Source organism: Microtus pennsylvanicus, chromosome 5, assembly GCF_037038515.1.
Source record: "Microtus pennsylvanicus isolate mMicPen1 chromosome 5, mMicPen1.hap1, whole genome shotgun sequence".
NCBI classification, from domain to species: domain Eukaryota; kingdom Metazoa; phylum Chordata; class Mammalia; order Rodentia; family Cricetidae; genus Microtus; species Microtus pennsylvanicus.
The window spans coordinates 92,669,941-92,681,290 of record NC_134583.1 but is presented as its reverse complement, the minus strand read 5'-3'; the positions used below and the strand labels follow the sequence as shown (position 1 = coordinate 92,681,290).

The following is an 11,350-nucleotide window of genomic DNA, read 5'->3' as shown; positions in this document are numbered from 1 at the left end:
GGTTCTGTACTGTGAGACTTTTCTGTGGATCTGTAGAATAACATCTGCCCCAGCAACTCCAAGAACAATTCATTCAGGTCCGTCTTTTTTGTTTTCAACAAGGTCTCTCTACTGTAGCTCTGGCTACCCCAGAACCCAATATGTAGACCAGGCTGGCATTGAGCTCACCGAGATCTGCCTGCCCCTGCCTCTTGAGGGCTGAGAATAAGGCATGTGCCACCTTTTGGCCCTCAAATTCATATTGAATAAAATGATTTATTAAGGGTCACTTATGGGGACCTACAGGCAGCTGTATTTTCCCCAGTCACCAGCCCCTTTCCCCTTAGGAAGCTCCAGTTTGTTTTGAATCATATTTACTTATTGTGTGTGTGTACATGCCTCCTGTGTGTAAGTACATGATGGGTATGTGTGTGTGAGCATACCATGCCGTCTCAAGCATGTGGGGTCAGAGGATAATTTCGGGAGCTGAGTCTCTGCTTTCACATGAACATCAGGTCTTGAGGATTTAACCCAGGTATTGAGATTGGTGACAAATGCCTTTACCCATCTTGCTGGCTCAGAAAGTTCAATTTTTATGGCTCTACATGTGTAAGACTGGTGAGACGGCTGAGCAACTGAAAGTGATCTTCAGGACCACATGATGGAGAGAAATGAGTTCTAAAAGTTGTCCTCTAGTCTCGACATTTCTAGTGGTGGCATGGGTACAAATCCATCATACGCACTCTGTGTGTGTGTCTCCCTTTCTATCTTTCTCTCTCTCACACAGACAATGCATGCACAAACACACAAAAAAAGTTTTTAAAAAAAAGTAAAGAAAAAGTGCAGCAAATGGCTGCAAATCTAGGCTCAGAGCGCTACCTAGTGTTAAAGTGCCAGTGACTGCAGGCTCAGATAAAGGCTCCGTCAAACCAGAGACAGGGAGAGCTCTGTGTGTCTCCATCCAACCTGCTGTTAGGGATTCTGCTACGCTCAACAAGCACTGTCCTACAGTGGGAAGGATGGCTGCTTTGCTGCCTCTGGAACCTGGGAAAGTTAAATGGCAGCTTGCTGCAAGATGAAGCTGCTCTGCCACGATTCAGAGGAGCCTCATGAATCCTGGGTTCACCTTCTAGCATGGCAAAGCAAAACAAAACAATTCCAAAATACTAACGGTATCAGGAAGGAAAAAGGGAAACAAGTCCCTGTGGCTATTACAAATAATAAAGAACACGATGGGTGTGTGAAAACCTCATAGCCATGGTATTTGTCATTTTATTTTAAAGAATGGGAAGCTCGTAGAAAAGCAAGAGTATCCCAACCTTAACTTGTAAAGTAGGAAATCTAAACTGTCAAACATCATAATATCAAGGATAGGCATCACTGTAAGGTAAAGGGCTGGAAAAAATAAATTTCAAGCAAATGGACCTAAGAAAAAAGCTGGTATAGTCACTTTAATATCTGACAAAATAGACTTCAAATCAAAACTAAGAGATAGGGAAGGACACTCCATGCTCATCAAAAGAAAATTCCACCAAGACGACATTTCAATGGTTAATATCTATATCCCAAATGTAAATAGATTTTTCTTGGGGCCGCCAGCTCACAAAAAGTGACACAGAGACTTATTAGTAATTACGAAAACTTAGCCTTATCTTAGGCTTGTTTCTAACTAGCTCTTATAATTGAACCCATTTCTATTAATCTACATGTTGTTTGTAGTGGCATTTCAATTGTATTTTAATAAATAAAGCCTTCCTGAAGATCTGAGAGTAAAACAGTCCCACTGGTCAGCCTTACAGACCAGGCAGTAGTAACACATACCTTTAATCCCAGTAGCCATACTAGTTGCCATAGAAACTGGGCAGTGCATGCTTTTAATCTCCGTGGTACATGCCTTTAATCCAAGCCCTAGAGAAGATTATAAAACAGCAGGAGACAGCTCTTAGACACAGTCTCATTTTGGGATTCCTGGAGACAGAATTGCCAGTTCAGACTGAGTTTGAGGTAAAAGCCAGTGGCTGGCTGCTTTGCTTTTCAGATCTTCAGGTTGAACCCCAATTTCTCTGAGTTTTTATTAATTGTGCTTCATTTGGTGCTCAACATGGGGCACAAATTTATGAAAAATCAGTTCACCTGAGGCTTTTTAGCCACCAGCCCAGGCCAGAGCTGAGATTGGAATTCCAGCTCTAGGAGCTGGACCCAAAGCTTGCCACCTCGGTTTGGGAGAAAAACTAGTGCTCCCAGCTCCCATCCACCCTGGTTTAGCTTCCATGTAAAGATGGAAAACACAGAGAGAATCTGGATATTGTATGTTATTGTGTTGTCTTTGAATTGTTTGACAGCTGAGGAAGGAGCAACAGCTGCTAAAAGGCACTGGATTAATCCAACCTATATATTTTGAAAATGCCTTGACTTCAAAATTTAAGTCAAAAGATATGTTACTTTGGAGAAGAGGTTTTACTTTTGTTTCCACAGAAAATAAGAGGCTATGGATTCATTCTGGGTTAAGAAAAAATAAGGTTTGATCAAAGAAGACTCCCTGAAAAATCTCCAGTGGGAACGGATGGCCCAGATGCTCCAATGTTTCAGAGCACCTCTGCTGCAGTTTCCTCTGAGTTCTACATCCAGAACAGCCTCAAGACTGCTGGCTGAAATAATCCATCCTCACAGAATACTTCAGTAAGGACTTGACCATATCCTAAATTTTCTTTGGGTCCCCATAAGATTATCAGCACCCCCAAACCGCAGGAAGTAGCCTAGAAAACTATACCCATATCATCAAAAAATGGATTATGAATTTTTGTCTTTGTATAATGTGTTAGTTACAGGTTGTTGTGGATAATGGCCAGGAAAAAAGCTAAACAAAGGAAATTAGATTCAAGGTTCTTATTTTGAAAAAAAAAAAAAAAAGGCCAGGCGGTGGTGGTGCAAGCCTTTAATCCCAGCACTCAGGATCTCTGAGAGTTTGAGATCAGCCTGGTCTACAAAGCAAGTTCCAGTACTGGCTCCATTAGCTATTGAGAAACCCTGTCTCAAAAAACAGGAAGAAAAGAAAAGAAAGAAAAGCAAAAAAAGAAAAAAGAATAAAAAAGGAAAAGAAAAAAGGGTGTATAGGTTTGATAAGATAAAAAGGTAGATTACTGAATCTACTCTAAAAAGAAAAAGGGAGAATATAGATATGATATGATAAAAGGTAGATTATTGGGTCTATTAAAAAGTAACTATTAGTTTTAAATGTTTTACATTAGCCGGGCGTTGGTGGCGCACGCCTTTAATCCCAGCACTCGGGAGGCAGAGGCAGGCGGATCTCTGTGAGTTCGAGACCAGCCTGGTCTACAGAGCTAGTTCCAGGACAGGCTCCAAAGCCGCAGAGAAACCCTGTCTCGAAAAACCAAAAATAAAAAATAAAAAATAAATGTTTTACATTGGTTGTAATTTTATATATTGTATACAATCTTTGTATATTGACACAAATTTGAGATTAGTTTTGTTAAAATATACTGTACATACATTTCTAAACTTGTTCAAGGTATTGTACCTATACAGATCATTTAGCAATGTAGTGCATAGCTTGGCGGTATGCACACCTTTAATCCCAGCACTCAGGAGGCAGAGGTAGGCAGATCTCTGTGAGTTCGGGGCCATCCTGATCTATAAGAGCTAGTTACAGGACAGTCTCCAAAGCTACAGAGAAACCAGGTCTCAAAAACCAAAACCAAATAAACAAACAAAAAGAATGTAATGCAAATTTCTAGTTCTTAAAAATTATTACCAGCGGGGCGGTGGTGGCGCATGCCTTTAATCCCAGCACTTGGGAGGCAGAGGCAGGCGGATCTCTGGGAGTTCGGGGCCAGCCTGGTCTTCAAGAGCTAGTTCTGGGATAGGCACCAAAGCTACAGAGAAAACCTATCTGGAAAAAAACCTGTCTGAAAAATAATTATTACCAACTCTTTAAGATAATAAGGAAATATAGGTTACTAGTTAATCACCTAGTATAATCAAATTTGTAGTCACATTAGGTATGTTTTCATGGCAAACAAAGATACCTTTTAGATATACAGGTAACCTTCAAACACTTCAGAGATCTACAGAATATGGCATTTAAGATGTTTTAATAACCTAGGTTGTTGTTGTTGTTTTTGTTTGTTTTTTGAGACAGGGTTTCTCTGTAGCTTTGGAGCCTGTCCTGGAACTAGCTCTTGTAGACCAGGCTGGCCTCGAACTCACAAAGATCTGCCTGCCTCTGCCTCCCAAGTGCTGGGATTAAAGGCATGCACCACCACTGCCCGGCTGGTTCTTCTTTTTTATGACAATGAGACATGTCTGCTCCTGTCAGCACCAATCTACTTCAGAGAAGATCATGCTCATCGAAGAAGCTCCACAGGGAATATACTTTCTTTGTGGCAAAAGTAAGTCAATGGGCAAGAAAATGCCCCTGCCTCAACTGCTGACAGTATGTTGTGCTAATGAGACAAGCAGAACACAAAATATCCTGCTTCACAGAAAAGCCTACTGGATATGTTAGGCCTGTAGGCCAAAGATGGATGCTCTAACACTGCAGAGGAACTTTGGGTGACTGTTCAGGTAGTCAGCTGTTTTTGTCATTTCTCACATTTTTTAGAAGTCGCTTCCTTGCACTTCTTGCTTACTCAGTTAATATTATTTCCTTCTTGGGTCTCTGAGGGAAGATTAGATAGCTATAGTTATAATTTACCAGATGCAGAAAGCAAGTTATGATAGAAAGTAAATTAGGTATAAGACTTAGGACTGGGGCTGGAGAGATGGCTCAGTGGTTAAGAGCACTGCTTATTCTTCCAAAGGTCCTGAGTTCAATTCCCAGCAACCACATGATGGCTCACATCTATCTGTAGTAATATCTAGTGCCCTCTTCTGGCCTGCAGGTATACTGAGAATACTGTATATATAATAAATAAATAAATCTTTAAAAAAAAAAAGACTTAGGACTTACCAAGATAGGATAGATAAGAAATATTTTCTCTGAATTTTTCAAATGCAAGTGGACTAGACATTGTTGATGTATTTATTGCCTATATAATATATTGTATATCGTCATTGTACTTGTTGTATATAGTTTTCTTATATTATTTATAGCTTTTTTATTTTAGATAAAAAAGGAAATGTAGTGGCATTTCAATTGTATTTTAATAAATAAGGGCCTGCCTGAAGATCTGAGAGTAAAACAGTCTCAATGGTCAGCCTTACAGACCAGGTAATGGTAACACACACCAGATGGTTTTAGTGAAGAGTTCTATCAGACATTCAAAGAAGAGCTAAAGTTTTTTTTTTTTTTTTTTTTTTTTTTTTTTTTTTTTTTTTTTTTGGTTTTTCAAGACAGGGTTTCTCTGTGGTTTTGGAGCCTGTCCTGGAACTAGCTCTTGTAGACCAGGCTGGTCTCGAACTCACAGAGATCCGCCTGCCTCTGCCTCCCGAGTGCTGGGATTAAAGGCATGCGCCACCACCGCCCGGCAGAAGAGCTAAAGTTAATATTCCTCAAATTATCACACAAAATAGAAACAGAAGGAACATTGCTCAGTTCATTTTATGAGGCCACAATTACCCTGATACCCAAACCACATAAAGACCCAACAAAGAGAATTATCAACCAATTTCCCTTATGAACATAGATGTGAAAAATATTAACATATTTGCAAACCATCCAGGCATGGTGGTGCACACTTTTAATCCCAGCACTTGGGAGGCAGCAGTTGGTGGATCTCTGAGGTCTCAGTCAGCTTGGTCTACAAAGTGAGTTCTAAGACAGCCAAGGCTATAGAAAAAAACAAAAACAAACAATCAAAAAGAACCTGTCTTGAAAAAAATAAAATAAAAACCTTGAAAACTAAATCCAAGAATACATCAAAAAGACCATCCACTCTGATCAGGAAGGCTTCATCCCAAAGATGCAGGATGGTTCAACATATGTAAACCAACAATTGTAATCCACCATATAAAGACACTGAAGGACAACTAAGTGATGATCTCATTAGATGCAGAAAAGGTCTTTAACAAAATCCAATATCCCTTCATGATAAAAGTCCTGAAGAGAGTAGAAATACAAGGGACATACCTCAATATAATAAAGGCAGTTCATAGAAAGCCTACAGCTACTTAAATGAAGAAAAGCTCAAAGCAATTGCACTAAAATCAGGAACAAGTCAAGGTTATTCATTTCTCCATATCTATTCAATATATCACTTGAAGTCTTAGCTAGAGCAATAAGAAAAGTGAAAGAGATTAATGGTATGCAATTTAGATAGGAAGAAGTCAAAGTATCTTTATTTGCATTAGATATGATAGTATACATAAGTGACCCAAAGAATTCCATGAGGAAACTCCTATACCTGATAAACACTTTCAGCATGGTAGTTGGATACAAAATTAACTCACAAAGGGGGCTCGAGAGATGGCTCAGAGGTTAAGAGCATTGCTTGCTCTTCCAAGGTCCTGAATTCAATTCCGAGCAACCACATGGAGGCTTACAACCATCTGTAATGGGGTCTGGTGCCCTCTTCTGGCCTGCAGGCACACACACATATACAGAATATTGTGTACATAATAAATAAATAAATATTAAAAAAACTCACAAAAAGCAGGAGCCATATACAAATAACAAACAGTCTGAGAGAGAAATCAGGAAAAGAACATCTTCCACAATAGCCTCAAATAATAGAAAATATATTAGGTTATGTCTAACTAAGAGAAAGACTTGTATGATAAAAACTTTAAGCCACTGAAGAGAGAAATTAAAGGAGATATCAGAGAATGGAATGATTGCCCATGCTCATGGATTGGTAGGATTAACATAATAAAAATGGCCATTCTATCAAAAGTCCTATAGACAACACCTACGCAATGCATTGAACAATGGAGATGTAGAACTGATTCCTACATAGAGCCTTCACCTGTATGTTCTAGTGTCTTTGGTACAGGAAGGTACTAGGCATGCTATCAAAAGAGAAACAAACACCAAGCCACTCTTTTCCTCCTCTTCAACTGGGGCATGGTAGTCATCATGAGTGACGCAGTAATAATCCAGATCAGGAAGTTCATGACCAATTGTCTACTTCAAAGAAAACAGATGGTTGCTGATGTCCTTCACCCTGGGCAGGCAACAGCACCAAAGACAGAAATTCGGGAGAAGTTAGCCAAAAATGTACAAAACCACACCAGATGTCATCTTTGTATTTGGATTCACCACTCATTTTGGTGGTGGGAAAAGAACTGGTTTTGGCATGATCTATGATTCTCTCGATTATGCAAAGAAGAATGAGTCCAAACACAGACTTGCAAGACATGGCCTTTATGAGAAGAAAAAGACCTCCCGAAAACAGCGAAAGGAATACAAGAATAAAATAAAGAAGGTCAGGGGGATTACGCAGGCCAATGTTGGGGCTGGCAAAAAGCCAAAGGAGTAGATCTGCGGTGACTTGATCTGCTGTGATATGCGGACTATTTCCCAGAGGACAAGTAAACTAAAGGCTTAAAACAAAACAAAACAAAACAAACAAAAACCCACCAAGCCAGCCAGCCAGCCACAAAACCTTTATCTACAATGGTGTACTATCTGCAAGATAGACTAGGGCAATAGTGGCACAAAGCTCATGGGAGTAACCAACCAAAAACTGGCTTGACTTAAGACCCACTCCACAAGATGAAACTTACACCTGACACTGGGTGACCGAGAACCAGAGACAGCCCAGGACCCTAGGGTAAAACCAAAGAGTACTGGTCTACAAAAAGGAAAAATTGTAGTGATAAGATGGCTCCTAATGATATTCTGCTAGACTCGTACATTAGCCAGCATCAGATATGATGCAGCAGATGGGAAATAGAGACCCACAGCCAGACATTACACAGGAAGTGAGAGTCCAAACACTCAACCCCAAATGGGGGGTCTCCATCAAATCCCTCCCCTTCAGAGTTCAGAGAACCCCACGGAAGAGGAGGTGGAGAGAATGTAAGAGCCAGAGGGATGGAGGACACCAAGCAAACAAGGGCCTCTAAATCAACTGAGCAAAACTCATGTGAACTCAGACTGAAGCTGCAAGCTCAGAGCCTGCATAGGTATATATTATGTATATTATGTATTATGAGTAGATATTATGGCTTACATTTAGGGTTTTTATGGGATTCCTGAGCATGCAAACAAGCAAGTCTCTGATTCTTTTTTTTTTTGGATTTTCGAGACAGGGTTTCTCCGTAGCTTTTGGTTCCTGTCCTGGAACTAGCTCTTGTAGACCAGGCTGGCCTCGAACTCACAGAGATCCACCTGTCTCTGCCTCCCGAGTGCTGGGATTAAAGGCGTGCGCCACCCAAGTCTCTGATTCTTGTGTTTTCTCTTGGCTCTTTTCTTTTGTTGGTTTGTATTGTCCAACTTTGATGATAGTTTTTGTTATTTTATTTTAAAAATGAATGAAGGAATGAATGAAAAACCTAGCAACAGGGTAAAGGGTAATAACGGAATTTTCATTTATGTCTGCTGGAAAAGGTAAAGTCATTTCTTCAGTGGAGTGACACTGGGTGTACCAACCACTCCAGGGCAGGCCACATGTCCAGCAGTAGTTAACCAACATATAATGAACTCCATAGTGTTTTGTGTGTGCTTTTATTCAGTTACAGTTTGTTATTTTTATCTGTTTGGGTGTTATTTTGTTTTCTTGGTTGGGAGGGTTGATGCTGTATTTGTTTTTTGATTGTTTTCTGAGAAAGAACTTAAAGTTGGGTGGGTGGGTAGGGAGAGGATCTGGAAGGGCTTGGGGGAGAGGAAGAATATGATCAAAATATATTTAAATTTAAAAACTGTTTTAAATTAAAGAAAAAAAGTGGAAGAAATAGTCTTTCTCATGGGCGATCATACCAATTAAGCTATCCTGTACAGGATGATAAGCCCTGGAAAGGACAGATAAAATTATAGATTGAGCAGGTTTTAATTAGGAATATATATGTATATGTGTGTACATATATGCATATAACAACACTTAGTGAAAAAAGAAGCCATAAATTTGAGATGGAGCAAGGAGGGGTGTATGGGATGACTTGGAGGTGGAAAAGGGAGAAAGGATGTAATTATATTAATCTCAAAAATAAAATAAACTGGAGCCGGGCGGTGGTGGCGCACGCCTTTAATGCCGGGCGGTGGTGGCGCACGCCTTTAATCCCAGCACTCGGGAGGCAGAGGCAGGCGGATCTCTGTGAGTTCGAGACCAGCCTGGTCTACAAGAGCTAGTTCCAGGACAGGCTCCAAAACCACAGAGAAACCCTGTCTCGAAAAACCAAAAAAAAAAAAAAAATTAAAATAAACTGGAAAGATGGCTCAGAGATTAAGAGCACTGACTGCTTTTCCAGAAATCCTGAGTTCAATTCTGGGCAACCACACTGAGGCTCACAACCATCCATAACAAGATCTGGTGCCCTCTTCTGGCATGCATGCAGAATCCTGTATACATAATAAATAAATAAATCTTTAAAAAATTGAAGTAATAAAGAGAATCTTTCCACTTCAAATGATTTAATCCCTCACAGCCTTTTGGTTTTTTAATCCCAGATGTAGTCAGGTTGACAACCGAGACTAGCCATCATGGTGGGCAGTGGTGGTGCACACCTTTACCCCAGCATTCTAGAGGCAGAGGCCAGCCTGATCTAAAGAATGAGTTCCAGGGGCAGCCAGGGCTACAAGGAGAAACCCTGCCTCAAAAGAATAGTCTCCACAATGTGTTAGTTTAGCAAGGTCACTGATCAGTGAATAGGGGAATAAGTCTGCCATGGGCCCGAAGAGTCTCTGCACTTCCAGCCAACAGAGCATGGCCCTGAAAGGTCTTGATATTGAGTCCACAGACAATTAATTCGGCCAACTTAACTACAGTAACTATAGTAAAATTTTGTTCCTCTGTAGAGGTCAGAGTTCAGCTTTATTTGTGGCTTACTAAAGAAAAGTACTGAAAGTGAGGAGCGTTTGCCCAGCATGCACAGACCTTGGATTAGAGCAGCAGAAATTCAATGACTTGAATGAATGAATCAATAATATTTACCAAGAATGCTGAGCCTTTGGCCCTGGTTGCGTCAGCCCTGGCAAATCTGTTGTGCCATTATCTGGGCCTACTGTATCATCCTCACTGACTTGAGGGCAGGACACCAGGTGATATGAAGGCCAGGACTATATGAGCTCTTTTGACAGTGGGCCAACGTTTCATCGTAGCATGAAAGAGCTGTATGTGTATATCTAAATGTGTGCACAGGGTAATTTAAGACCCTTTACTTACAAACTGAAAAGCAACTGGCTCACCTTCCTTCATCGAAGGCCCAGAGCAGGAGTGCAGAAAGGGGTACAGAACCAGAGTTCCGTTCCATTGCCTCAGCTTGCTCTGGCCTTTGCTAGAGGGTCCCTAAAAGTTCCAGCTAAGATCAGCTAGAGCATTGTGGCACCCACCTATAACCCCAGTACTGGGCGGGAAGCAAAGGCATGACAGGCCTGTCTGGCTTACATAGGGAGACTTGTCTAACCAAACTAAACTAAACCAAACCAAACCAGAACAAAACAATGTACCAGTGGAAGGCAAAAACAGAGGTGAAGTCAGGAGAGCAGAGGAGGAGGTGAGGAGCAGTGGAGGGAGGCTTTCTCTCCCCCAGGTTAGGAATTCCTTTCCCTTGAGGTCCCATTGGGAAGTAACTATTACTGTCTTTACCCACACTCCTACTAGCCAGGGGTGTAACACTTTCATGACAAGTTACTCCCCAGTCATTTGTTGCCATATCTTATGGCCGGCCGGCCGAGTCAACCTGAGTTCTTTCAGAAACCTTACTCCTTCACTTCCCTGCCGGCAGCAACATGCTCTTGCTGCTTCAAGGTGCAACCAAAGCTCACAGCTTGTTGGAAACGCTTCCCACCTGGGAGTCTGCTGTCTCCCCTCAACATCCTTGCACTTTTTAGGTCGCAGGAGAATCACCACTGTTTTTATTTGTACTTCTAGAAGAGAACTCCCTACTTCGGACGGTTTTGGTGTCTCCAGCAGTATCTTGTTACACGCAGGCAAGCCTAGCGCATTGTCAGTAGCTTGCGGCGTTTGTTTTCCACCAGGCAGTGGGAAGGAAGAATGGTGGGCCCAAGGCCGATCCTTCAACCACACTGCTACACAGGGCCACTCAGCCCAACGCCAGGGCGCTGGAGATAGAGGGTGCGAGAGCAGCTCGGGTCTCCTGGACTCTCAAGCTTCGTACAAACCCATTGGCCTCCCACAGACCAGAGCAGGCGGTTGACCGCGAGCGCTTCTCCGAGCGCGCGCACCCGGTGGAGTGATCATAGAGTGGCACGGACAGGCAGAGCGGCCAGGAGCTGCCCGCTTCCGGTAGCGCC

At 41.7% G+C, this 11,350-nt stretch overlaps 1 pseudogene; it reads left to right on the top strand.

The window, feature by feature from the left end:
* Positions 1–7,012: 7,012 nt before the first annotated feature.
* On the top strand, positions 7,013–7,415 carry LOC142851075 (small ribosomal subunit protein eS24-like; annotated as a pseudogene).
* The last annotated feature ends 3,935 nt before the right edge of the window (positions 7,416–11,350 follow it).